This window comes from Lissotriton helveticus, chromosome 1_1 (genome assembly GCF_964261635.1).
Source record: "Lissotriton helveticus chromosome 1_1, aLisHel1.1, whole genome shotgun sequence".
NCBI classification, from domain to species: domain Eukaryota; kingdom Metazoa; phylum Chordata; class Amphibia; order Caudata; family Salamandridae; genus Lissotriton; species Lissotriton helveticus.
The window spans coordinates 380,242,174-380,268,849 of NC_136057.1; the positions used below are offsets into that span (position 1 = coordinate 380,242,174).

The following is a 26,676-nucleotide window of genomic DNA, read 5'->3' on the forward strand; positions in this document are numbered from 1 at the left end:
CGGCAGGGTCTTGGACCAGGGTCAACGGACTCGATAATTCTCGCCTCAGTGCCTACTCTAACCAGGGAACACACTCGGTAACTCTGGGCATTAAGCTTACCTCATCTCTACAACGGCCCCCCACAGACGCCGGGGATGCCTGGTTTCACCCTGGAGATACCAGAAAGGGACCATCTCACAGGGAAAACCAGGACGGGTTCCCCAGCGGTCTACAGCGCCAGGACACTCGGGTAGAGTAACAGTGCGCTTTACAAGTATCCCACATTTACATTTATTTACATTTACGAAGTAGCTTCAGTCTTGATCAATCCATTTTGGGGCTTTAGCTCTCATAGTTATACCCCTAAATGTCTTTGAAATCTTTGTGTTCAGGGGGGCACTGACCCCTGTTCAAACCACTTCTGGATGCCTCCCTGCCAGTGACACCATCTTCCTTTGAATAGTGGGGTCTGGGTTCTCAATCACTCAGCAGGAGATGGGACAATTGCTTTATGGCAGCAACCCAGGCATCTTCACCTCTGGGGGCTACTCCTCCTTCTACACTCCAGCTGCAGGTTCGCCTATTGCTGTCTCTTCTCCTTCCCTGGGTCAAGACATTCCCCAGATTCTATTGCTTTCAAATCCAGACAGTCAATCCACAACCCGGCAGAGGCACACAGAAAAGTTAAAGTACAAAAACCCAGCCACATCTAAAAGAGTGACTTCTAAACACACAATGCAAAAACCACCTTCATATAAAGATGTGTTTTTACATTGTGAGCTCAGGCACACTAAACATCACCTCTCCATCTTAAGCCTTTGGGAAGATAGGCTGGAAAACATATTATAGAGCCTCCCCATTCTATCCTATGGGCAAGATAGCCCTTCAACAGTGAAAAACGAAATGGAGATTATTTCAGTGTCAGCACATGGTACACACCTTAGTACATGTCCTACCTTTCACCTGCACTGCACCCTGCCCAGGGGGTACCTTGTACCTACCATAGGGGTGTCTAATGTGCATAGAAAAGAAAGGGTAAGGTCTGGCAAATGGGTGCACTTGTCAGAACAACATGGGAGTTTAACAAACTGCGGGCAGGCCCTGCTGTGGCAGGCCTGAGTTCTCTCTCTTAAGGCTACTTGTGTGGGTGGCACAATCAGTGCTGCAGGCCCACTAGTTGCATTTGCATTACCAGCCCTGGCACACATAGTGCACTTTACTAGGGACTTTACTAGTAAGGCAAACATACCAATCATGGACAAATAATTAGCATTATGCTTTATACAGGGAGCACTTGCCCTTTGTCACTGATCAGTAGTGGCAAAGTGCCTAAAGCATCTAAGTTGGCAAAACCAAACCCATCACTGCATCAAAAATAGAGGAGGTAGAGGCAAAATGTCAGCGGTAATCACGCCAAGAAATGCCAGGTCTAACAGATTCCTAGAATATTGTAATCTGTGTACCCAGGACCTGTAAGCAAGATGTCACTAGTGGATTTTCAGCACTTATTGTGCCACCACTAAAGTGGCAAGTGAAAAAATGAGTCTTACAGTAGTTTAAGCATGTCATCAATCATTTTTTGTTGTATACTTCAGTTTGTCACATTGAGTGGGATGGGTATGCCGAGATGTGGGCCAAGTGCACGATGGGCCATGGGAACCAAGCTATGCCCTGCTGATGTCCCCTAATAAGGGCAAAACTGGTCCTTGGTTGCTTGTGTTACGATTCAGGAAGGACATGGCCTGGCAGTTTAGGTTGGACTGTTCCTAGTGGGACAGGGTCAAGAATGATTTACATATTGCTGGGTAAAACTGAGGAGCGATGGTATGCAAAATTATGATGGACTGGAATGTGATCTGAGTAATTACCAGTGGCTGTGTTTAATTCAAGCATTCCAGCCATCATTTTGTATAATGCAGCCTAGCATGGCAGCTTTGAAACTGCCTTTTGGACTTGTTATAATCACCCCTTTAACAGACCTAAAACTTTATTTTTGATACTTATAAGTGAACCCTAAACTAGGCCCTAAATGTCCATACAGCATGGTGCATGGTATTTGAAAAGTAGGATATGTATACTTATGATTTATATGTCCTGGCAGTTAAAAATATCCAAAGTACTTTTTCATTGTGGCAAGGCTGGTTCTCCTATAGAAAAGCACCAGGTTACATTATAACACGTTATAATGTATTAATTCAGTTATAGTTGTTACTGTTCTGAAAATAGCACTTTTAGGAATTTAAGCTCACAGCAACACGCATGCCAATACTGACGTGACGCTTTTGAGAGAGTCGCCATCGCATCACCAGGAGAAGCGTGTCGCAGGGCCTGTCGCGGCTCCAAAGTACAGAGGCGTCGCAAGGCTGCAAGGGCGCCTATGCTCCATCATCGCTTCGTTGCTTCAAGGGCGCCATCTTCTCGCATCGCAACCGGATCACCGCATCACATCCAGGCACCATCTTGCACACTGCAGCGGGCCCGCAGGCCAAGAATCTACGCATCACCTCCGCACCAGTAAGGATCACGACGCATCCCCTACTCTGCGCAAGCATTGAGGCACGGCGCATCATCTCCCCCGGATCACGGAACCGACGCACCTCCCCTTTTGCAAGCCTTTTGTTTACTTTGCGTTACATATCCAAGTACTTTGTGGAGAACTTTGTCGCATTGATCATCAACTTGAACTAAGTAACTTTTATCATCTTTAAAGCAATCTTAAGTGTAGTATTGTGGATTTTTGTCGTTTGTGATCTTATGTGAAGTCTATATAAAGAATACCTATTTTTATAAAACCTGTGTTGTGTCCATCTGGAGTATTTTCACTGTATTACTGTGTATATTCACAAATGCTTAAGACACTGCCTCTGAGATAAGCCTGTCTGCTCGTGCCAAGCTACCATGAGGGTGAGCAGGGGTTATTAACCGCATCGATGCGGCGTATTTTCCCGCTGTGCGCTAAGGAATGCAGAATCCCACGGTTCATGACGAGCTGAGCTCGTCATGAGCGTACAAGAGGTGTACTTCATGACGAGCTGAGCTCATCATGAGCGTAAAAGGGGTTAAGGAGTGTAATCCCCTTATCCTGACTTAGAAGTAAGGGTCCCTATTTGGACAAAGGTGAATACCATTGCCAACTAGAGACCCCCAGATCTAACATATTGCATCACACTTATTGGATGACAGTAGACATGACGTAGACAACAGATTATACAACTCAATAACAGAAAAACAAGCTCAAGTTCCAAAAGTTAAAAGATGTGAAAAAATACCAAAGTGAAACAGAAAAAAGGAGAGGGAGGCCCAAATTGGTTTCAAATTATTTAAAAACAGTTTTTTGCAACAAACCAACCCTGATCTGGGCAGTGACCAAATAGTGTACTATTCAGGATACCCAAGCAATTTCACCAGCATTCTTGAGGTTACCTTGGTTTGAGATCAGCCGATTTCTGCCATAAAGTTGATCCTATCTTTGTGCCATTAATTATTTTCAAAGCTGCAAACAAAGCAAAAAAGGAAAAGATAAAGAAAAAGAGGAAACAAAATCAGGCCTGTTTTAGGCACTTTTTTTAGGGTCTTTACTGTACTCGATGTTTGGTATTTTCATAAAATGGAGGACACTTTATTTTGGTGTCAGCGATCGTATGGTGTGGTTTGGACAATGTTTGTCCTTGGTTATTCTGAAGAAAAAAAGAACATTGTTTTGGAGAGAGACTCTCTTTGTAAAATTGTTCGAGACTGGGCATGAATTAATGTAAGGGAGAACTCACTTGGTTTATAAGAGGATGGCGTTTCAATAAGAGAAACCTGTTAAATTTGTTGAAAGGCTAAAAGAAATAAAATGACAAGAAAAAGGATTATATGGTAATTCCACTCCCTCTGTTGGTATTTCTCATGTCGGAAGCATATATTGCCAAAATACCTGGTTTGAGCCTTTTTTAGATCTAGCCTAGAGCAGCGCATGCGCTGAATTCTCGACTTTTAGTAAGGGGGATTTCAATGTACTACCCACAAGCTTTTCCTGGCCTCAAGCTTGTGTGCACACGCGGAGCTGTGATCTGCCTTTCTCATCTCTTCCTCCGCATCGCTGGCCATTACTTTCACTTTTGACAGATAGATAGAATACATGTACTTCTGTTTCCAAGTCAAACCACGTGATTTCCCTGAAATTAGGCACATAACAGAAACAACTCCGATGGCTCTCCAAGTCTTGACTGTTACATTTTATTTTTAGAATGGATACGCATCTCTTCCTGTTGCTGTGCTAGGTAACTCTCTGCACCCATTGTTTCTTGTTTAGTAAAGGCGGCCACACTTGCAATATTGACATTAGACAGTACAAAACAACAGACGCTAATCAGTGTACATTTTATTTAAAGTGTGTTTTTAAAACAGACAATCTAAAGGCAGTATCATGCCTCCACTACTGAACCTAAGTTGTATTCACCCATCTGGTAGAAAAGGTCAACAACCTTTGCAATGTGGACGATCAAACGTGTTCCATATCTTTAAAGATGCACTAAATGTAGAATTACATTTGGCACAGTAAGACTTCATGCTGAAGGAAGATGAATCATTCGAGGGCCTGACTTAGCCCTGGTGCACGATGCCCAGTTCCGGTTCCACAAACGTTGTTGAACGGAGCACACACAGCAGCCAAGGGACCCCCACCTACACAGGAATGCACAACCATAGCCCGGGCTCGCGTGAGGCTGTGGACCGGCTGCCGGATTCCTCTGGAAGTGGTGAAAAAAAAAATGTGTGAGTGGCGGAAGGGGGCACTGTAGGGGTTCTACTGCACAGAATGTTAATATAAAAGAGGTTAAAGTTGTGTATTTTTCAATAGGTGGCCATAAGTCCAGTTATATCATAACATATAGCAGATGCTATTTTAAATTAATGCTGCAGATTGCACGTTTCCCTAAAATGCATTCCTGTGACTATTGTCCAACTAGTTAAAAAAAATAGACACACCACAAATCTCTATGTTGATTAAAGAGTCAAAGTGGATGGGAGAAAGTCATATTTTTTCTATTAGATTTCCCACCTTAACACATACATGTTTTCGGAATGAGGCGAAATATCTATGGGCTTATATATAACAAGGAAACAATATTGACAAGGGAGCATGTAAAAAATACAATACCATACTATGCTATATCCATTAAAGTTAGTTAAAGCACATTATTGGACAATAACATTTAGTTGAACAAACACATTGCATCATATTACAGCTGTACAACATCTCCTGTAAAAGTCAAAGCCAGCTAGCTTTTAAAAGCATAGTACAGAGCAGTCTCATAACCTAGTTTTTTAATAATTATATGTGCGTCTTGTGTTCTACGTCGGTTACCCAAAGGCTACATTATATCATGCCCTGACCATACAAAAGAAGACTTAAGCTGAAGAACCCATTGACTTTTGCAGAAAAAAGGAAGCTGGTCTGTTGTTTGCACCTGACATGGACCTTAAGTGCCTCCTGACCATGCTGACACTGCACAGGGCCAGTGGTGTCGCGACCACTTCAGTGTTAAATCTATGCTCCCTTTATTTTATCCCACAAAAGGTTTCTTCCTTTCCTCAAAGTTGATTTTGAATAGTTATAAAAAACCAAGTAAAATGTACTGAGGGCAGCATTAAAACCAGTCCTAGATGATTCGAAATACAGACACAGGCCTATCAGTGAGGCTGGCTGCTTGCATCAGTCATAATCAGGTCATGAGACCTGTTACGTCATCAGCCCTGTCTTTTGCGCTAAACTCCACTCCCTGATTATGTGCTGGTAAAGTTGGCCCTAGGTGCTGCAGGCTAAAGTCCTGCAGGGCCAAGAGCTTCAGTCAATCAGGGACAGGAGCAAACTCAACCCACCATTTTTTACAACACTTCACAGAGTGGTGTTGGGTCAGCAAGCATCACTGACACCACCAAACCATGTGACGAGTTGTGGAAGGGTGGGGTTGGACAATGCATGCGACAAGTCGAATGTTGCAGTCTATGAAGTAAGTTTTGATGACGTACTGGGCAGGTTCCAGCGCTCAGCTTTCCTTGCTGCAGTCAGACTGTTCCGCTGTTTGCTGATCGACATTTGAATTCTGTGGATCATCTTTGAGGCATCTTGAGCGCTCCCTCTGGTGTAAAAGTGCATGATAATGTCACAATTTAATATGGTTTTAAACTGGGGCCGATTGTAATACATATTTTAAATCAAGTTTTAATCATGGTGCTCTGCTGATTCACCCATAAAATGTCATAAAAAGCATATGTAGTTGCTGGGTTCTCTTGTATGAATTAAAACGAATGAGCAAATCTGCAACATTTGTCACCCGACCAATCAAACAAGCATTTGCAATGCAATAGGTCTCGCATTTGCTAAAGTTTGAGCTATTGGCATTGTAAATGACAATGCCTGTTATTTATGTGTGTACAAAACTTTCAAGCGGTGTAATGACACACACTTTGTACTTTTAGTCCTTGCTTACAAGAAGCAAGGCAGTAAAAGAGATGCAGTTACTGCCAGACCTTGCTTCTAGTAAGTAACCACTATAAGTACAAAGTATAGGTTTACGCAGCACTTTCAGGTTTTCCAAACACATAAATAAAAGGCACTGTCATTTAAAATGCCAATAGCTCAAACTCTCGCAAATGCGAGACCTATTGCATTGTTTAGATTTAATCTTGAGAAGTCCTAAACATGGGAAAGAAAAGGGATGAAACCTTTCAATTGGGCATGCTGAGATCATGGTGGTAGCGCTGTTGGTCACAAGCCTTGTTCGACCAATGTGACATCCATGTCTGCTGTTTTAAGATTTCTAAATGGCGTGGGTCAAGTGGTTGATCAGAGTATTCAGGAAGCTTGCTGTCATGCAATGTGTCCTGTCGTGTTCTGTGCAGCTCACGTTTAAAGTTCTTTTCACTGTGTGCGAAGGGGGACTTAGGGGGCAGCCGAGCGCAGCGAGGTCTGCCTCCCGGTCTGTTTGAGATCAGGCATCTGCTCTGCCGCTTTCGGGCTTATTGGGCTGTTTCGGCTATGTTACAGCCCAAGGGATATTTATTTCGCCATTTTTGTGCTACTAGCCAACATTTTGTGGTATTCCCGGTGGCTGGTAGTAGGCAGTGTCATAACGTGACTGCCTGGCCCTGTGTGTGACAGGACAGGCAAGGGGCGGAAAGGGTGTGGGGAGAAGCGGAAGCAAGGAAGGGAAAGTCAGTTAGGAGATGTACACGCAGGAATAAAGACGTGTTTACATTACCTCCTCGGCTCCCGTGTTTTCTTTAGGGTAGAGAGTGACAATGGCGACGAGGGTGGGATCCCAAGATTAAATCCCACGTCGCTCCAGCACCCTGCTGCCTGCAAGCAGCCGAACACCACGAGCCTGCAGCCCCCGTCGGAGCGGTGAGTAAGCAGACGAAGACGCGCTCACCTGCTGCCCGGCTGCCATCAAAGCGGCGCCAAAGAGAGAAGCCGTCCCAGTCCTGCCAAGCGTCACGCAACAGGTGTGACGCTCACGCATTTCAGTGCGGTGATCCGCATCACCGCACTGAAATGCATTGTCACGCATAATTGCCACCTGCTGCCAGGGGTGCCACCAGTGGCGCCAGGCTGTGCCCGGGAAGCAAGATGCGGCAAATGGTGCCGGGCGCCAGCGTGGCGCGCAGCTCCCGGCTCTCAGACTCGCTCAGTACACTGCAGGAGGGCCGGGCTGCCCTCTCACTCGATTACTGCAGCGGCCGCAGCAGGGGGCCGCATGTATGATTGCGGCGGGCGGCCGCCTGCGCCCCGCCAGTCTGCAGCACCGTGACCTCCTGGAGCCACGTGAGCCGGCGAAAGTCATCTCTGGCCAGCCGCCACCAGGAGAACTAGGAGAGCGGGGGGGGGGGATGCCTGGATGAAGATAGGCACTGGAGTCGGTGGCAGTGCTGCACATCGTGACTGGGGCAGCAATGTATCTTAAATTTTGTGGCACAGCGGCGCCGCTCTTAGCGAGAGAGCCTGACGTCACGAGCGCTGGGTAGTGCCCAATAGCAACTAGTACCGAGACAGCCTGGGCCCAGATTGGTATATACAATTTAGCCATGGGCGGCCGCCACGGGGAATTTGTGAAGGCCGGCGTGGCGGGTCAAACAGCGCTGCTATTGCGATTTTATGGCCCATGCAGCGTTCAATTAATTATTTTCGAGCCCGGGCTGGAATAATTACGTGCAGTGTGCGTCGCCGGAGTCATGGCTGACCGACCGGCGTCACACTAACACTGACTGTGCACTCCGGTTGCAGCCGACAGGACTCACAGCAACAGGCATCCTGGACAGGGGGCGGCATTGCAAATTACTCAAATTAACTTTGATTGGCGCAGGAGTGGTTTGCAGCCTTACCCTGGAAGCTGTTTCAGGAGAGTTGCCGCAGTCACGCACCTGGCCGATTCGTACTGGTGTTACATTCTGGCTTTTCTGCATTTAACAAATCGGCTCGGTAAGTTTTTCGTGTTATTTTTTTAATTGAAACGTGATACATTATAGAAATGTCGCAATTAATTGCCCTTCTCTAAAAAAAGTGTGGGACACACAGGATTTTCTCACTTACTATATATTGGCGATTGATTCAGGGAGTTTCATTACCGGAGTTGGGGATTTGGTTCAGTGAATTTTAGTGTCACTTGGACTGCGCTCCTGACACTGATTTGTTGACGAATGTAAGTGAGACGGCACTAATCAGCCTTCCTGGAAAGTGACTAGACAAGAGGTTTTCACAACTAGAGAAGAGCTTTTCACGACGTAAAGCATACAACCTAGAACAACTACTCTTGTTCCCAGATTTGTGAATCACAAATGTCCTCCATCTGATATTCGAAATGACAATTGACAGCAACTAGGAGCGAAGGATCGGCATTCAATCAGAAAAAGGTGCGTGCGTGTGAGATATGAAACTTGTAGCACGACAGACATAAATGATCTGGCACAGGTTTAATGACGCACTTAAGAAAAGGACTGTATGGTACCAGCCTAGTACATAGTAAACAAGATGACCAAATCAATATAGATAATCATGATTTATTACACTTAGCTATTGCACGTTGTCACGTGCCACAGTGCAAGGTTCAGAAACGTGTCGCAAAAAAGTTGCAGCAGTCAGTCACTCAGCTTGCATAATATGAGGTAGCCAGGAAGGTATGGTATGGTATGGTAGGAAAGGGTGCAGGGCAACTTCACAAAGCACAAGTCAGGTGTGAGTAGTGTATTTAATCCAGGTACTACACTGCACTTACTAATAAAAAGATTTTCGTTTGTACCATACATTTTCTTAAACCACTGCTCCTTATAAAGTATCACTGAAGGTGTTGCATAGGAGATTTGAAAATCACTTATAAGTGACTTGAAAACATAGAAATGTTACTCAGTAATGAAAACTTGGCAGCTATGTTTGGGCCGCGCCGGTGATGGTAGGATGACACTGGTCAGTGGTGACAGAGATAGTGTCACTCATAGTTATTGTAATGTCACTCATAATTACACTGAGATTATGACAATGTCACACATAGCAATCTGAAACCTTGGCAGCTATGCCGTCCCCCAGGGAAAGCGACCCTGATATCCAATAACCCGGCGGCTGTGACCGGGGAAGAGCGCGTAAGACGCTGTGGCCACCCGACAGAGGAAAAAGGGCGCGAGAGACGCTACAGCCTCAAGGAAGAGAGCGCGAGAGACGCTGCGGCCACAAACAGACAGGGTGAGTCCCTGAAATGAAGCGACAGCCCCAGTTCAGTAGTTTCAGTACTAGTGAGCACCCAGCAGCACGCTCCTACAGTTAAAATTCGCCTCACCCAAGCAGAGCCACGTGTCACAAACGGCGGCCATCTTGAGGTCAGGCGCTGCCCATAGACGCCCGTTGAGATTGAGGTGTCGGCCATCTTAGAGTCAGGCGGTTGTGAAGGCCTACAGCAAACATACACAGAAAAGAGTGAAAATTACGGTGAACATAAAGAAGCTTAAGTACATAACAAGTGAAGAAAGGAGTAAAAGCAATAAACACAAATAAAAGACAAGAAGTGAAACACATCAAATGCTGGCAAATGCAAGCACAAACAGGTACAAGAAGACAGCAAGAAGTCCAACAAACACTGGCAAAGAAAGAAGGACTGTCAGCAAGCACAAACAACAAGCATAAGCAAATACAAGTAGAAACACAACAAGCACGAGACAAGGCAAAGCGTGAAGCAACAAACCCAGGCAAATGCAAGCCTTAAATGCAACGAGCACGAGCAAATACAACTTTCAACATAATAATACATACAACAAGCATTGGTAACTACGCAACAATTACGAACAAAGAAACGCACCGCCAACGGGTGAGTGACGACCAAGTTGACTTCAAGAAACCAAATTCTTCTAACTGAGGCTTGCGCATCCTACCATCATGCCAGTGAGGGAAGACGCGCATAAACATAACCCCTACATCGGAATACCTCCTCCAATGGCACAGACCAGCAGTCACTGTCTAGGTCCCGAATGGTCAAGGTGGCTGGAGTTGTTGGACGACTTCCTCGTAACCATCGGCGAGCGAAGGGATAGCAAACGTCGACTACTATTGCTTCAGCTGGTGGGTCACGAAGGCAGACGTCTAATCAAAACATTTTCAACAAAAGACACAGAGACATACAAGGAACTCAGAGAGACGCTGCTCACTCATTTCTACGCAACGGAAGACGTGGATCGTGAACGCATTGCTTTCAACACAGCACGGCAGGAACCTCTAGAATCCTTACCAAGTTTCATTACCCGGCTACAACGCCTAGTGAAATGTTGCCACTTCGACACCTTCACAAATGAAGATGCAATCCGACTGCGAGTGATTGAAGGCTGTTCACAACCCGACACCAAGCGCAAAATCATTCAAGGGCGGTTCTCGCTAAAAGAGATCATCAGGAGAGCCGAAATGGGAGAGCGGGTTTCAGCGAGGGAAGTGTCCAAAGCATTTCACCAGGATGCAGGAAACAATAAGAGAAGAAAAGAATCACTTTTCATGTCCGCGAGGAAAACTCAGGAGTCAAACAAAACCCGAGAGAAGGAGGGCGAAAGCGGACTAGAGGCAAGATGTCATGAGAGACAGAGACAAAGTGACAGGGAAGCAGGAAACAAACAGAGAAGAAAGGAGACATCCTCCATGTCCGCGAGGAAGACCCAGGAGACAAACAGAACCCGAGAGAGGGAGGGCGACGGCGGACCAGAGACAAGATACCATGCAAGACGAAGTGACAAGGAACACCCTGAGTCACCAACACAAAGGACAATGGATAAAAGTATACGAAAGACTAGGACAGCCAGGACCAACCGGATTGACATGGCACTGAGAAGTCACGTAACACACTACTTTGGAGACATATCAAACAGTGACACAGACCACACAGAGGAAGCCGAGACCAGCCTAATCAATGGTCATGATGAAAATACCAAACACAGGCGAGGGGACAAATCACGCCATCCCCAGAAACTGAGAGACACATACACTCGAATGACTCAAGACACATACACTCAAGCCATCTGTGATCAGGAGAAAACAGAGAAGAGTCGAACACTATCCCAAGACCAAACCAAGGAAATAAATACGGGGCTAGCAAACAAACCCGTCACAGCAATAACACAAAAGACACTTCAAAAGATGCACCCAGAGGAGTATCTCCTCGACAGTGTCGACTCTAGGAGTGTGGCATCGACCGACTCAGAAAGCATGTCCGGACAACCATTGAAACCAACAGAATCCCGGTGTCTCCTCGACAGTGTCGACTCTAGGAGTGTGTCATCGACCGATTCAGAAAGCACGTCCGGACAATCACTTAAATCAACAGAATCCTGGTACCGACAACGGTCACGGCGTCCACTACTTGAAAACACAAGGGGAGCAAAGACCGTCGTCCTTGTCCGAAACAACACACCTCAGGCCAACAACCGGCAATGCCTGAACTCTCCACAAGACAACATGCCACGCCAGCCACAGGAACATAATGACGTGAAGAATATACCGTCACCACTGAAGGGGTCAGCAAGGCTTACACAAAAGGGACACAAAAGAAGAACAGGTGCCGATGACTGTATCCACTGGGCGGGAAGGGATCACCCAGTTACCCTACTCAGAGGGGCCAACCCGGTGGGAAAAAGAGGTCACCATCATCAGTCAGAAAGGAAACACACACCTGGGTTATCTAGTATGCCTGTCCGTGGACAGGAGGACAAGGAAGCCCCTGACCGAATAAGACAACGAGAAATAGAAGTGCATGCAGGCGCTCGGAAGAAAACTAAAACAACGGACACACGTGTAAGAGATCAATTGCCACTCAAACAAGAACTACAAAAGAAAACAGTCAGCCGACATCTAGTGGAGCCATCAACAGCCACGTCACAAGAAGCGACATTCCTGTCAAGACAGCCAGAAGGACACAATGAAGTATCCACAACAGACTGCACCCTGCTGACACCTGAGAAACAGACCGAGTCTGAGTCTGCAATGGAGATGCGTCCCATGACTCAAACAGACGGGTCGCAGCCCTGTGCAGCTGACCAAGAAACCATAGACATTCCGGAAATTAACTTTGTTTGTTAAGAAAAGAGAGAAATGTTGTGTCGTGATGCAGTCTAGTGGTTGAGGGGCGGAGCTAGGAACCATGATCACGGCACAAGGTGATCATAGGAGAATTCCACGAAACGTATCACACTTTAAGAAGTGCAGTCCCCAAGGAACAAATGATCGCCACCCCTGGGAATTGTCCACTGACTCTGACAGCCAAAACAGAAGCAGTGATCACAGCCATTCCAGTCCAGCAAGACAGGAACATCCTACGTATCACCGGAACACCCCTGGACCATCTGAAAGACCCCGATGATAAACGCGACGGCCGGAACGCCTCATCGAGATAATCTAAGACACAGTAAGACTTTGTACAAAAGGGGGAGATGTCATAACGTGACTGCCTGGCCCTGTGTGTGACAGGACAGGCAAGGGGCGGAAAGGGTGTGGGGAGAAGCGGAAGCAAGGAAGGGAAAGTCAGTTAGGAGATGTACACGCAGGAATAAAGACGTGTTTACATTACCTCCTCGGCTCCCGTGTTTTCTTTAGGGTAGAGAGTGACAGGCAGGACAGATTTTTATTCCGGGTAGAGGTGTTGAGGATTCGTTATAGTAAGTTGAGATTTATTTAAAGGGCTGGGGAACAAGGCCCCCCATCAAAAAGCTAAGAGGCTTGGGGGGGAACATAACCAGATCAGTAGGACATGGGAGTATCCTGGAGCAGGTGGATCCGGGGCCATCAATGTTCAGGGGATGGAAGGGATAGCTTATAGATGGGCACAGGTGGATATTGAGGCACAGTTGGGGAGCAGTGCCAGCTAGTCCAAGAGATGGAGGCGTGCTGATTCGCTATGTGCGAAGCCCGTGAGAAGGCAGAAGCAGCCAGGGCACAGGCAAAACGAATAAAGGCAGGGGAGGGTATAGATGTTAGGCGAGATACTGGGACCACAGGCCAGGGAGGGGGCCAGTGGTTTTGTGTGCCAGCGTGGGGGGCTTAGAGATGACATTGGGAAATAGGTATATAATTTGGGCAAGCACGCAAGCCCCCCGTTCAGGTACTCGGCGAGGGGGGTATGTTTCTCCACACGGTATGCTGAGAAAGGGACATATCGGGATACCAGCAGGGACCAGTACACCGGACCATATATTTGTAGCGGGTTCACTTCTGCAGTATTCCTGACACGGGAGGGCACGGTACGGCTCCATTACCCCGTGGTGAAGAGAAAATTGGGCCCAGTACGGCCAGCCTCGAGCATCGGTGGACCACAAGATCACTGCCCACATAGGCCCCATACGGCTTCGGCGGTGCACCAGGATCAGGGGGACAGTACTCCCCCTGGTGAAAATCGACTCGGACAGCAGTTTTTAGGGTAGGGTATGGCTGGAGATGGTGGACCACAAGATCACTGCCCCACGTAGGCCCTGTATGGCTTCAGTGGTGCACCAGGCCAAGGGGGATAGTACTCCCCTTGGCGGTACTTGTCTCAGAAATACGGATAAAGGTGAAGTGCTTTGGATGGAGCTCTGGCACAAAGGGTAGGTGTTGTGCCTTTTTTGGATCACAGGTTCAAAGGATAACAGTTTGTTATCTTGTTGATGCTGTCGAAGTACTTTGAGGATGTTCAGTTAAGCACGGGGGTAGGTGGAAGAGGTTGCCGGGCATGGGTGTGGTCACATGGATTGTCCCGACCTGACCTATGGGGCAGTGTTAACTAGAAGATAATTAGCAGGAGTTACTGAAAGAGGGGTGGGAGGGCTGGGGGATCTCACCAATTTGTTCATGATATTTTTCAGGTAAATTCAGCAGGCACGTGGACATGGAGCAATTTCTAATACACCTAGTAACTTGGTCCTTTAAATAATTTGGAGAGTGGAGGTATACTACCAAAAACTTAGTCAATGACCAGGGGTTAAGGGAAACTGCTCACGGATAGGCAGAGGATTCTCCAGAGTGGAAGAGTTGGCGTTGGTTTTCCATCCAAGGGTATTCAGCAGGGGGTAGCTCGCTTAGACGTATCGTACTGAACAGAGAGGCCTGTTTTGCTTAATTTTCAAAGTTGAATGTTATGAAGGACAGGACATTTTGAGATAACAGGCCTCTGGGGAAAGAAAAAGTTGTCATTGTGGGGTGGACATTTTCCATGGGTGGCTGGATATTTTGAGGCATTAAGGTGAGTCTTGGGGGTTTTACGTGTGGCGTCTGAGCTATTACGACGGTTTCGGTGCCCAGTGAGGCCTATTTAACATAGTGTTGTAGCCGACACAATTGGGGTCAGGGATGATTTGAGTTTATGGGTGCACATGAGCAAACAGCTAGACACATTTTGAGGCTGTAATCTTAGGTCATTGAGTTCTATTCTGTGGCCACGGAGGCCTGGTTATGGTGGTGGTAAAGCTTTAGTGTGCATTTGACACCACAGCAGACAGCTGGACCCAGGTCGGGGGCTGTCGATACAGGCCGGTGAGATGGAGCCTGAGGCCATGGCGGCCTGGTTACTAATGGTGATAAGAGCAAACAGGTTTAGTTCCATTGGCAACATAAGAGGCATGTAACCCTGTACGGCACTGGAAGATACCCAAGTTGACCTTTGGGGGTACCTTGGGCAATGTAAGAAGATACATTGCTCAGAACGGCCATAACCCATGCTTGAGGAGCTTGGAGTTGACCTTTGCCGTACCATTGGCAACCTAAAAGATACATGGCCCAGAACGTCCATAGCACAGGCTTGAGGAGCTCGGAGTAGACCTTTGCAGTAACATTGGCAACTTTGTAGATACATGATCCAGAATGGCTTTAGCACTGGTTCTGAGGGCTGCCGGAGGTTGCTGGGCGCTGGTCAGGCTCGAGGAGCTCAGATTTGACCTTTGGGGTACCATTAACAACACAACAGACAGGTGGCTCAGAATGGCAATAGCACATGCTGGAGGAGTTTGGGTTGATGATTTAGGGTACCCCAGGCAACTTATAAGTCAAGTAGCCCAGAATGGCACTGGCATTCAGGGGTATCAACAATGATACTGTGGCCATGGAGGCACGGCTGGTTGAGGGTAATTAGAGCTGACAAGTCTGTTACACGGTGCCAGAGGTGGCTTGACAGTTCTGGGAGGCATGGGTGAATAGTTCTCAGCATGGAAGACAGCCTGAGCAGCACAGCACAGTCATTCTTGGAGTATGACACTGAGGTCTGAGACTAGGGAGGTTCCGTGTATGGGTCAATCAATCAATCAGTGACACTTATAAAGCGCGCTACATACCCGTAGGGTCTCAAGGCGCTGGGGGGGGGAGCCGCTACTGCTCGAACAGCCAGGTCTTCAGCTTCTTCCTGAAGGAGAGGTGGTCTTGGGTCAGGCGCAGGTCGGGCGGGAGGGAGTTCCAGGTCTTGGCGGCCAGGTAGGAGAAGGACCTTCCTCCTGTAGTCGCTCTTCGGATGCGGGGGACGGCGGCGAGGGCGTGGTTGGCTGATCGGAGGTGGCGTTTGGGAGTGTAGAAGTTGACTCGGCTGTTGAGGTAGCTCGGGCCTTGGTCGTGTAGGGCTTTGTGTGCGTGGGTGAGGAGGCGGAAGGTGATTCTTTTGTTGACGGGGAGCCAGTGAAGGTCTCTCAGATGTCCGGAGATGTGGCTGGTTCGTGGGATGTCGAGGATGAGTCTGGCTGAGGCGTTCTGGATCCGCTGGAGTCTCTTCTGGAGCTTGGCGGTGGTGCCGGCGTAGAGGGCGTTGCCGTAGTCCAGTCGGCTGGTGACGAGGGCCTGGGTGACGGTCTTCCTGGTCTCGGTGGGGATCCACCAGAAGATCTTCCGTAGCATGCGTAGGATGTTGAACATGCCGAGGAGACGTTGTTGACTTGCCTGGTCATGGAGAGGGAGGAGTCCAGGATGAAGCCCAGGTTGCGTGCATGGTCTGTCGGTTTGGGTGCGGTGCCCAGGGCGGGAGGCCACCAGGAGTCGTCCCATGCGGAGGGAGAGGAGCCCAGGATGAGGACCTCCGTCTTGTCCGAGTTCAGTTTCAGGCGGCTGGTCGTCATCCACTCGGCTACCTCTTTCATCCCTTCGTGCAGGTTGGCTCTGGCGGCGGCGGGGTCGTTGGTCAGGGAGAGGATCAGCTGGGTGTCGTCGGCGTAGGAGATTATGCTGAGGTTGTGTTTGCGTACGATGGCCGCGAGGGGGCTCATGTAGACGTTGAAGAGGGTGGGGCTCAGAGATGATCCCTGGGGGACGCCGCAGATGACTTCGGTGGCCTCTGACTTGTACGGTGGTAGGCGGACTCTCTGTGTTCTCCCGTCGAGGAAGGAGATGATCCATTCCAGCGCCTTGTCCTGGATTCCGACGTTGCTGAGGCGCCGTACTAGGGTGCGGTGGCAGACCGTGTCGAATGCCGCGGAGAGGTCTAGGAGGATGAGGGCCGCTGTTTCTCCGTTGTCCATCAGGGCTCGGATGTCATCGGTGGCGGCGATGAGGGCGGTCTCGGTGCTGTGGTTGGCTCGGAAGCCGGACTGTGAGGGGTCGAGGGATCCGTTCGTCTCGAGGAAGGCGGCCATCTGCTTGTTGACGGTCTTCTCGATGACTTTGGCTGGAAACGGGAGGAGCGAGATGGGGCGGTAATTCTTGAGGTCGGTGGGGTCCGCTGTTGGTTTCTTGAGTAGAGCGCTGAGTTCGGCGTGTTTCCAGCTCTCGGGGAAGATGGTGGTGTCGAAGGATGTGTTGATGATGTCTCGCAGGTGGGGTGCGATGACAGCGTCGGCCTTGTTGAAGACGTGGTGAGGGCAGGGGTCGGTCGGTGATCCGGAGTGGATGGAGTTCATCGTGCGGATGGTGTCTTCGGTGCTGATCGGGGTCCAGGCGTGGAGGGTGGTGGTGGGGGGTGGTTGTTCGGTCATGGTGTGCGTTGGTTGGTTGTTGAAGCTGATGTGTATGTCCGCGATCTTGTTGTGGAAGTATGAAGCCAGGGAGTTGCAGAGGTCTTGTGATGGGGTGATGTCGTTGTTTCCTGCGCTGGGGTTGGAGAGCTCTTTGACGATGTTGAAGAGTTCCTTGCAGTTGTGTGCGTTGTTGTCCAACCGGTCCTTGAATGCTGTTTTCTTGGCGGCGCGGATCAGCTGGTGGTGTTTCCGGGTGGCAAGTTTGAAGGAGGTCCTGTTGTCCGGTGTCGGTTCCCATCTCCAGACTTTCTCGAGGGCTCGGCAGTTCTTCTTGGAGCTCTTGAGTTCGTCGGTGAACCATGGGGCTTTCTTGCTGCCGGGTCTGCTGGGCGGGGTCCTCAGTGGGGCGAGTTCGTCCGCGCAGTTGCTGATCCACTTCGTGAGGTTGTCGGCGGCCTGGCTGGGGTTCGCTGAGCTGGCAGGAGGGTGCTGGCTCAGGGACGTGGCGAGCTGGTCTGCTGTGATCTTGTTCCAGCTTCTGCGGGCGGCCTGTTGCTGGTGGTGGTGGGTCGTCGTTTTCTTGAAGGTGAAGTGGACGCAGCTGTGGTCCGTCCATTGAAGCTCTGTGGCGTGGCTGAAGTCGATGTCTTTGCTGGGTGAGAAGACAGCGTCGAGTGTGTGTCCGGCGAGGTGGGTGGGGGTGGACACCAGTTGCTTGAGTCCCAGGTTGGCGAGGTTGTCGAGCAGGGTGCTGGTGTTGCGGTCGTTGTTGTTCTCCAGATGGAAGTTGAGGTCTCCCAGGAGGATGTAGTCAGCGGAGGGGAGGGCATGTGGGCTGACGAAGTCGGCTATGTCCTCGCTGAATTGTGTGCGTGGTCCAGGGGGTCGGTAGATCAGGGTGCCTCTGAGGGTGGTGTTTGGGTTGGTGTGGATCTGGAAATGCAGGTGTTCGGCGGTGGTCAGGGAGTTGTCGGTGCTGGTCGTGAGACGGATGGTGCTCCTGTGGATGATGGCGATGCCTCCTCCCATCTGGTTGGCGTTTCGGTCCCTTCGGACGATCTTGTAGCCTTCTGGGATGGCGATGGCGATGTCGGGAGCTGAAGAGGCGTTCATCCAGGTCTCCGTGAGGAAGGCAACGTCTGGAGCTGTGGTGTCGAGGAGGTTCCAGAGTTCGATGGCATGTCTGTGGACGGAGCGGGTGTTGAGCAGGATGCACTTGAGGTGGGTGCTGCTGGTGTTCGACTTGGCGGGTGTTGGTGCGAGGCAGGTCCGGATGCAGGAGAACTTGCAGGCGTGGCAGCTGAAGGGTCCCTGGGTGCGTCGTGGTGTGGCTTGGTGGCACTCTGGGCGTCGGCCGGTGTTGAGTGCGCTGAGGGTGGCGGTTGAGTACGTCCTGCGGGTCGGTCGGGGTCTTCGTGGGCCAGGGGTCCTGGCGCTGGGCGCGGTCCGGTCGCGGACGGGCGCAGACGGGCTTACCTTTGGCGCGCCTTCGGCGCACAATCGGCGTAGGGATTAGAGAGGATAAGCCCGGTTCCACTGACTGCCAGAGGAGGCTGGACAGTGCTGGGAGCTCAGGGGCACATTCAGAGTACTTTTGGAAACAAAGAAAGCAGCTGGACCCAGTACGGTGTTGCCACTCATGGGCATTGTAATTAATACAGTGGCCAAAGGAGGCATACTTAGCAAGGGGATGGATCTACGGAGCCCAATTCCATGGGCTGCCAGAAGGTGCAGTGCAGTGTTTTGGACAGCTAGGGCCTGGCTCAGGGGCCCCTTCAAAAAGGGTGGACAGGGGAACCCTGTACAGGGCTGGATTGGTTGCGAGGGCATGCTATCAGCGCGTTATGAGACGGGGGAGGGCTATGACATTGCAGCGTTTTTTTCCGGCTCACAGTTGGGTGAGTCCCTGTAAGATGTACACCGTTCCAAGGCTTGCGGTGCTGTGCTGCTTAGCAGGGAGCAAGGGAGACGCAATGACCAGAGTGAGGATTGAAGATGGGCACAGGGGATTTGGTATCTGTTTGAACAGGGATAGTCACTAGTACGTAGGACAGCAGAAAGGTCCGCAGCCGAGGGTAGTTTTTAAGGCAGGGGTACTCCCCATTGGCAGACGAGTGAGGTACAGGTTTTCAGAGGGTGTGCTGGGGGTTTCTAGGAGTGTGACCCCCTCCCTTTTTGACGACAGAGACTGGGGCATATGTGCAGAGGTTATTCAATAAGTTACGCACGTGTAGCTCTGGAGACCAATATACCTGTGGTTCTTGTCCAGCTCATCTGGGAGGTTTTGAGGGGCTATTTTTAGGATATGAATTGGTAGGTATGGTAAAGAGGGTTTAGTTTAGGGGAAGCCGCCCTAGGACAGCATGCATTCAGATTTGTACAAGAGTTCGACCGATTGGAGAGGTCCTGGCAGGGCTGTAGTGCGTAGGTATCTATTTGTATGTTGCCCGGGGACTTGTGGTACTTCCCTGTGAGAAAGGTGGCACCAGGCAGAGGCTTATTATGTCACAATGGAGGCCAAAAGGGTGACGTTTTCACCGTTCTCCGAATAGCTGGGGAGCTACAGACACACAAAATATTGGGAGGCTTGCCATGGGGTCAGGGCATGGCGGGCATGAGGTTTTGGCAAGTAGGACATGTACTGCGGTTAGCAATGTGTATAGGGGGGGGAGGAAGGGCTGCTAAGATATTTTGTTTCCGGAAATGTTAATGTTGTTTTCAGGCTCAGCTCCAGGTTTAGGTCTCCAGTGTATCAGTCTCGATACTGGAGGATTCTTTGGTAATATGGGAAGACCGGCAAGGAAAAGAGGCAAACTCTGGGGTCTCTTGGGATTCGCTCCGTACCGTAGCACATGGGATCATATAGGAAAAAGGGGTCTGGGGGCTAGCTGCTACCCTCTTAAGGTTGGCTATTTGGGAGGGTAGGGGGTTGGGGTTGGAGTTTCGCCAATTGTCCAGTGGTGCCAGGTGGTTTGAGTTCTGGCCATGCCCGGTGTGGCATGGGGGCTGTACGCATGGAGACAATAGGAAGGCATGGTAAGGGTCTATGGTGTCAGGACGTCTTTTCATGAAGTTCATGCAGCTGGCCTTTTCTTTTGACTCGGAGGTAGTTGTGGGTGATTCTCAGGGTTTCCTTTTTCTCATGGGTTGGTTTTGTCAGGGGCAGTTTTCCCTTTCAGAGGCTCTGTCGGGACCTATGTTTGGTGGGGCAGAAAAAAGGGTAGTCCGCCCTTCTTTTTCTGGGTGGTATTTGGCTGTAAAGTTGGCATGTTTTAGCCAAGTTTATTCCTTATTGACAGAGGCAATCCAGGATGAAAGGGAACGGGTAGACAAGTTCACGAGGTAGGATCTTTAAGGTGCTTTAGGAAGGTAGGTTAGTGACAGGTTATAGCCGTAAAGGTTAAGGTTGAAAGGTCAAAAGTGGAAGGGTAAAGTTCAAAGATCAAAGTTCAAAGGCAAAGGTTAAAAGGACAAAGTAGGGGTGAAAGGGTAAAGTTCAAAGTTTAAAGGTCAAAAGCTGAAAGGTCACAGTAGGGGGTACTGAATTGCAGGTTTTAAAATGTTGTGTGGGGGAACCTTAGGGGTGAGGGTAGCGTAACTAAGGTAACAGCTTGTATAGTGAGGTTGTAGTTTTGTAAGGCATCAGGCCAAGGGCCTTTTAATTGTGATGTGCACGTGTTTCAATAAAAGCAACCTTTTACACACTGTTTTGGTGTCAGTGGTCTGTGCTGCTCTCCATATTCCCCAAGGGAGTCTTGGGGGGCAGCCGAGCGCAGCAAGGTCTGCCTCCCGTGATGTTGTGGGAATGGGAGCAGCTCAGGCGTCTGCTCCACCCCTTTTGGGCTTATTGTGCTGTTTGGGCTATATTATAGCCCAAGGGATATTTATTTCGCCATTTTGGTGCTACCAGCCACCATTTTGTGGTATTGCCGGTGGCTGGTAGTAGGCAGGAAAAAGTTTCCCTCCCCCCCCTTTTTTTCATTTCTTTTTTGGGGTATTTCATTTTCCTGGCTAGCAATCTGGGTTTTTTGGGGTTGTCTTTGCATTGGAACAGGTGTACAGGGCATATTTGTGATTGTGTTAGGGTTGTAGCTTTGAAGCAGGTGCAGGGGTGGTTGGCTGTAAAGTTGGCATGTTTTAGCCAAGTTTATTCGTTATTGACAGAGGCAATCCAGGCTGAAAGGGAACGGGTAGACAAGTTCACAAGGTAGGATCTTTAAGGGTGCTTTAGGAAGTTAGGTTATTGACAGGTAATAGTCGTTAAGGTTGAAAGGTCAAAGGTGAAAGGGTAAAGTTCAAAGGTTAAAAGGTCACAGTAGGGGTGAAAGGGTAAAGTTCAAAGTTCAAAGGTCAAAAACTAAAAGGTCACAGTAGGTGCTACTGAATTGCAGGTTTTAAAATGTTGTGTGGGGGAACCTAAGGGGTGGGGGTAGCATAACTTAGGTAACAGATTGTATAGTGAGGTTATAGTTTTGTAAGGCATCAGGCCAAGGGCCTTTTAATTGTGATGTGCACCTGTTTCAATAAAATCAGCCTTTTACACACTACTTCGGTGTCAGTGGCCTGCGCTGCTCCCCATATTCCCCAAAGCAATGATTTTCAAAGTGTAAGAGAACCTCTTCGGTATGATGCTGGCAATGTACCATGCTGCTATGGAAACAGTTTAAACAAATCAATCAATCAATCAATCAAGGACATTTGTAGAGCGCACTACTCACCCGGAGGGTCTCAAGGCGCTTGGGAGGGGGGGGGTGCTGCTACTGCTCGAACAGCCAGGTCTTGAGCTTCTTCCTGAAGGAGAGGTGGTCTTGGGTCAGGCGCAGGTCGGTCGGGAGGGAGTTCCAAAAAAACATGTGAGATGCTCGCGTATCCGCGTGCCATGCATTCTAAGTCAGTAGATCAATGAAGCCTCCTGTTGTGTATTCACCTCTTTGCGCGCTATGTGTTTGCAGGCTTGAGGTAAAGAGACCAGGGTCTCGAGGCGAGCACAGCACCTACCTTCTGATATTCTCTTTTAGCTTCCAGTGTCCTCGGTCTCATAATGAAACCGCTTCTAGGTATTCGAGAGTTCTCATTCACGCGCCATTATTTGTTGCATGATCGCTCTGTGCGTGTGGGTGTGGCCCCACCTGTGCTTTTTTTTGGGGCTGTGTGCTTCTGGGTGCTGGCCGTTAGCCCCATGCCGCATAAGTTGTAAACAGTTATGGGGTCCAAAATGTGAAGGACAGAAGGGTGAAAACGTGTAAAAGCCAATTGTTATTCCTACACAAGGCAATGCTCATTTTATTGCAAAGTGTGTAAGTTCAATGAGGCAAAATTGTGTAAACCACAGGGACAAATCCATATATAGTGGGTGCTATAACCATTTAATCGCAGGTACAGTTGCTTAAACGGTAGGTGTCCCGGCAGGATAATGTCATTTGCTCTGCCTGTACATACCACAAACCAAGAATGTTTGGGGATCTGTTAGAGTTCTTGGTGGGCCAGGATAATCTTTTGTTGTAAAGCTGATGAGCTTTTATTAGGCCAGCTTATTGGGTTCATGGTGGTCCATGGTGGTGGTGTTTGCATGGTCGTGCTCACCGAGGGCTCAAAAAAACACTGAAAGCATGTCTTTGTTTCAGTGATTTTGTTACAAATTGTAGATTTCAGATAACTCATTCAATCCGTATGTGTTACACTTGATGATAAGCATTGCTCTTTCTGGCTTGGGAGATGTTCACACCAATTGCACGAGCTTTAAAGTGGCATCCCTTGTCACAGGCAGATGTAACTCACATTTAGACTAGCCCCTGCCATTGTCCAAGTCACCTGATGGGCACCGATCCTAGTGAGGGGCAAATCTGTACAAGAACCTGCTTCTGGGGAAAGTTTTTCATTTCCCTAGACACACCTCAGAGATGTGCCCAGAGCTCTGACCAAGGGAAGAAAGATACTGCCCTGCTGAAATTGGCTGAATAGCGCGCTATGGGATAGTTTAGGGCCAAACCTCTAGGAAGTGATGTCAAAGTAGGTAGGGTTGCCCCTGGGGAATTTTTCCCTATTTCTCAAGGAGTCATCTCCACCCTCAGGCTAGTGATAGGTATAAAGTTGCACCCCAGGGAATATTCTTCAGAACACCTTTTCATGTGTTTACATTGGCCTCAGGCACAAAACACGGCCATTTTACATGCTCAAATTGCTCATGCTTAAATTTGACATATTTTTCGACAATGACTTTTAGCACACGTTTATTTGTCCATCCATATGGGATATTGTTCTCAGAAATAGGTTTGCTTACATTAACGCTTCTTCGTAGACAAGAACTACGTTCACTGCACCAAATGTTGTTGTTTGTTGTTGTAACAGCCCTGCAAGAATAGAATGAACAATAACAGCCAGACTAGAACTCCGATATGGAGAGTATATTATGCCAAATTTCCTAGACCTTTGTTTGTGGAGGGTAACATTTCGCTGGCACTGTGAAGGTTGCCTTATGTCGGGATTCCAGCCTAGCTGTATCCCGTTACCATCCTAAGAATTTAGGTGGCCTGCTCTCCACCAAAGACGGGCTCCAAGATGACACATACCCTCAAGTAAATGGGGAATTAGACCACTCTGGGGCATTCTGGCAGATTCACAGATTTTCATATTAGAAATGGGAGCGCTAGATAGGAGTATAGATGCAGTTACATGTATTCCTATAGTCAATGTAACAGCACAATAGTTAAACTGTTTATTTACCATTCTCATAATACTGATTACTCTGTTTTGTTGACTTCTATTAATCATTGCACTGCACGTATTTTACACAATAATCTTATTGGTCCAAGAAATGTTTGAAATGGCAATTTGAGTATTTCTTGTGTTTCCCTTTGGGTATGCCTGGGTTACGCATGAAAGCGTTAGAGCTGTTTCCACGATTTCCTTCAGGAGTCAAGGTTGTAATGTACTAAGGTTGCAGACACCATATTCTGATGGTAGGCAAGGTCTCAGTCCTACATAGTTTTGACGTCTTTGATATCCAAACGCAAAGGCTTACTAAAATAGTTGGAACAGGACAACAGCCTGAGGACCTGTGGAAGACATAGGAATGATTGCAGATGCTGAATCCTGAACTTCAGAAAGAAAACTACACCGATTGTGGACAGAAACTCAAGGGCTCGGTCTACTCTCACTTGCATTCATGGTTGAAAAGTGGTCTCCAAGTGCTAGTTGGGTAGCCTCCTGTTAAACTCCAGCAAAGTAAAAGAATCTGCTGAGCCAGATTACCTATTCCAACTTGATTTGCCCAGGACTGTGCTGGTGGTTTCTGGGAGATTAGGTCCTAACCCCCAAATGATGTCCAAATTGTCCTGGACTCTTGGCTGGTGTTAAAGTGCACCCTTCTCTTGTAGGAACTACAAAACTAGAGACAGTTTCATAACTTACTCTGAAAATAAACAGATGCTCATTGTGGGATGCGACTCAAACCCCAGCTGCCCAATGCATCGCCTTCTCGAATCACCTATCTGGACATCCTGTTCAGAGTTTCTTGCATCAAAAACACCCGTCCGCATGCTCCTCGTGAATGCAAACAGACTTCGTTGTGGGCAATGTAGAAATTGCAACCGACTGCTGAAAAGACATGTCCAGATGAAGACTCTTGACTTGACCACCAGGGAGATCTTCACGCTCCTAGCAGGGACTTAGAGTTCATCAGGTCACCGTTGACAAGCTATTCTTCCCATTGAACTCGATGCCTGACCCACCTATGACCGTGCCAACAAGATTTGTTCCTCAAGAGAAAGACTGTGAGATGGTAAACATTTCACCAGACTGAACCTGAACCCTGCATCTGACCGCATTCCATTGTGATCTCCCTTAATGTTTGAAATTAACTTGGTCAGCGCAACCAGATGCCTGCCATTGGCGCTTTGCATTTTTTGGCACTAAAAATATCTAAAAGGCTGAAAAATCATATCTCTGGTTCCCTGCATCCAATTATTTTTGTTGTGGTGTCTATTTGCTCATTAAAAGGTATACTAATTTTATACATTGAAGTTGGATATTTCTGTGTTGTATTTTCTTCTTAACTGTTTTGGAACTCATAAATGCTTTGCATATTTGTGCTATATTATGCCTGTCCGCTCTGTGGTACAACTAGCAGGGGTTCAGCCCAGGTTTAAAATAGTGTAACCTAACTGGATCAAGAAGTAAATAGTGGCATTATTCCATGAAGAGGGCATCCTCCCACTGCAACTAATAATCTACTTTCTCACATTGTAGTTAAAAGGAAGCAAAAGCAATGCAGGTGTATTAGCACTTTTTCATTTTCAGGCTGATTCTGTCCGGATAAGGCATTCACCTTACTGTACTGGGTACCCGTTAGATAATTAATTACTTTGAGAAAGTGGAATATTATGTGGGATGGTTGTGAGGCCTCACCAAGTAATAATTTCAACATTCTACGAACAGTTAGTTTTCTTTAACACAACCTTGGCTCAGTCCTGGATAGCTGTGGCATAGAACAGTTAGGCTTAATTAAAAGTAAAACAAGTGTAAAGCAAATACCAAATCAGTTAATAAGTAAGGAACACAGCACAATACAAACCCCACTCCAATTTCTAACAATGGTATATATTTATGTCTTTAAATATTCACCAAATAGACAAAAATCTAACGAATGGAACTGAAGTTATGATTTTGGCAAGGTTTTCATAAAACACTGATTTTCACTTCTTTTGACTATTAGCAGTAGTGGTCCCATGAAGGTTGAGACCAAGGTCAAAGTTTCAAGCCAAACGAGAACTAAGGAAGATCAAATTGAGTGACCTGATGTAAACTATGGGGCATATTTACAAGCTCCTTGTGGCTCAATTGCGCCTCTGGAGTGTCACTTTTGTGATACTATGGAGCCGCAGTGCGCAGACTCATATCTATGATGTCACACAAAGCCACCCTGAGAGGCCTTGCTTTGACTCATAGATATGGAGTGAGGCAAACCAGCGCAAGTCACTGCCTTACTCTAAGTCAAAGAAGCGTTCCATGGGCAATGAGGTGAGTGTTCCCCATAACGCCCATGGGTTTTGATGCATTCCCAGATTGACAACATGCATAAATCTGGGAATGTGCCAAAACTTTACTCCGCCCGAAGCAGGCATAACAAGTAGAATTTTTTTTATTTCTTGCTGTTGTATCCTCTTTATATGTGTACTGCATTCTGCACCACAAGTTGAAAGAGAAAAATGCTTCTTAGGATTGTTTTTGTGCCAGAAGGTGCCCTTTACTGCACGAAAACAATCCTGCCAACAATGGAAACACCTTTGCAT

The 26,676-nt window shown here is 48.1% G+C and overlaps 1 protein-coding gene across 2 annotated transcripts in view; it reads left to right on the forward strand.

Annotated features, from left to right (window-relative positions):
• LOC144769598 (sodium- and chloride-dependent GABA transporter 2-like) overlaps positions 1 to 26,676 on the forward strand; it is a 762,140-nt gene that overhangs the window by 519,018 nt on the left and 216,446 nt on the right. The gene's annotated exons all lie outside the window — the stretch shown is intronic.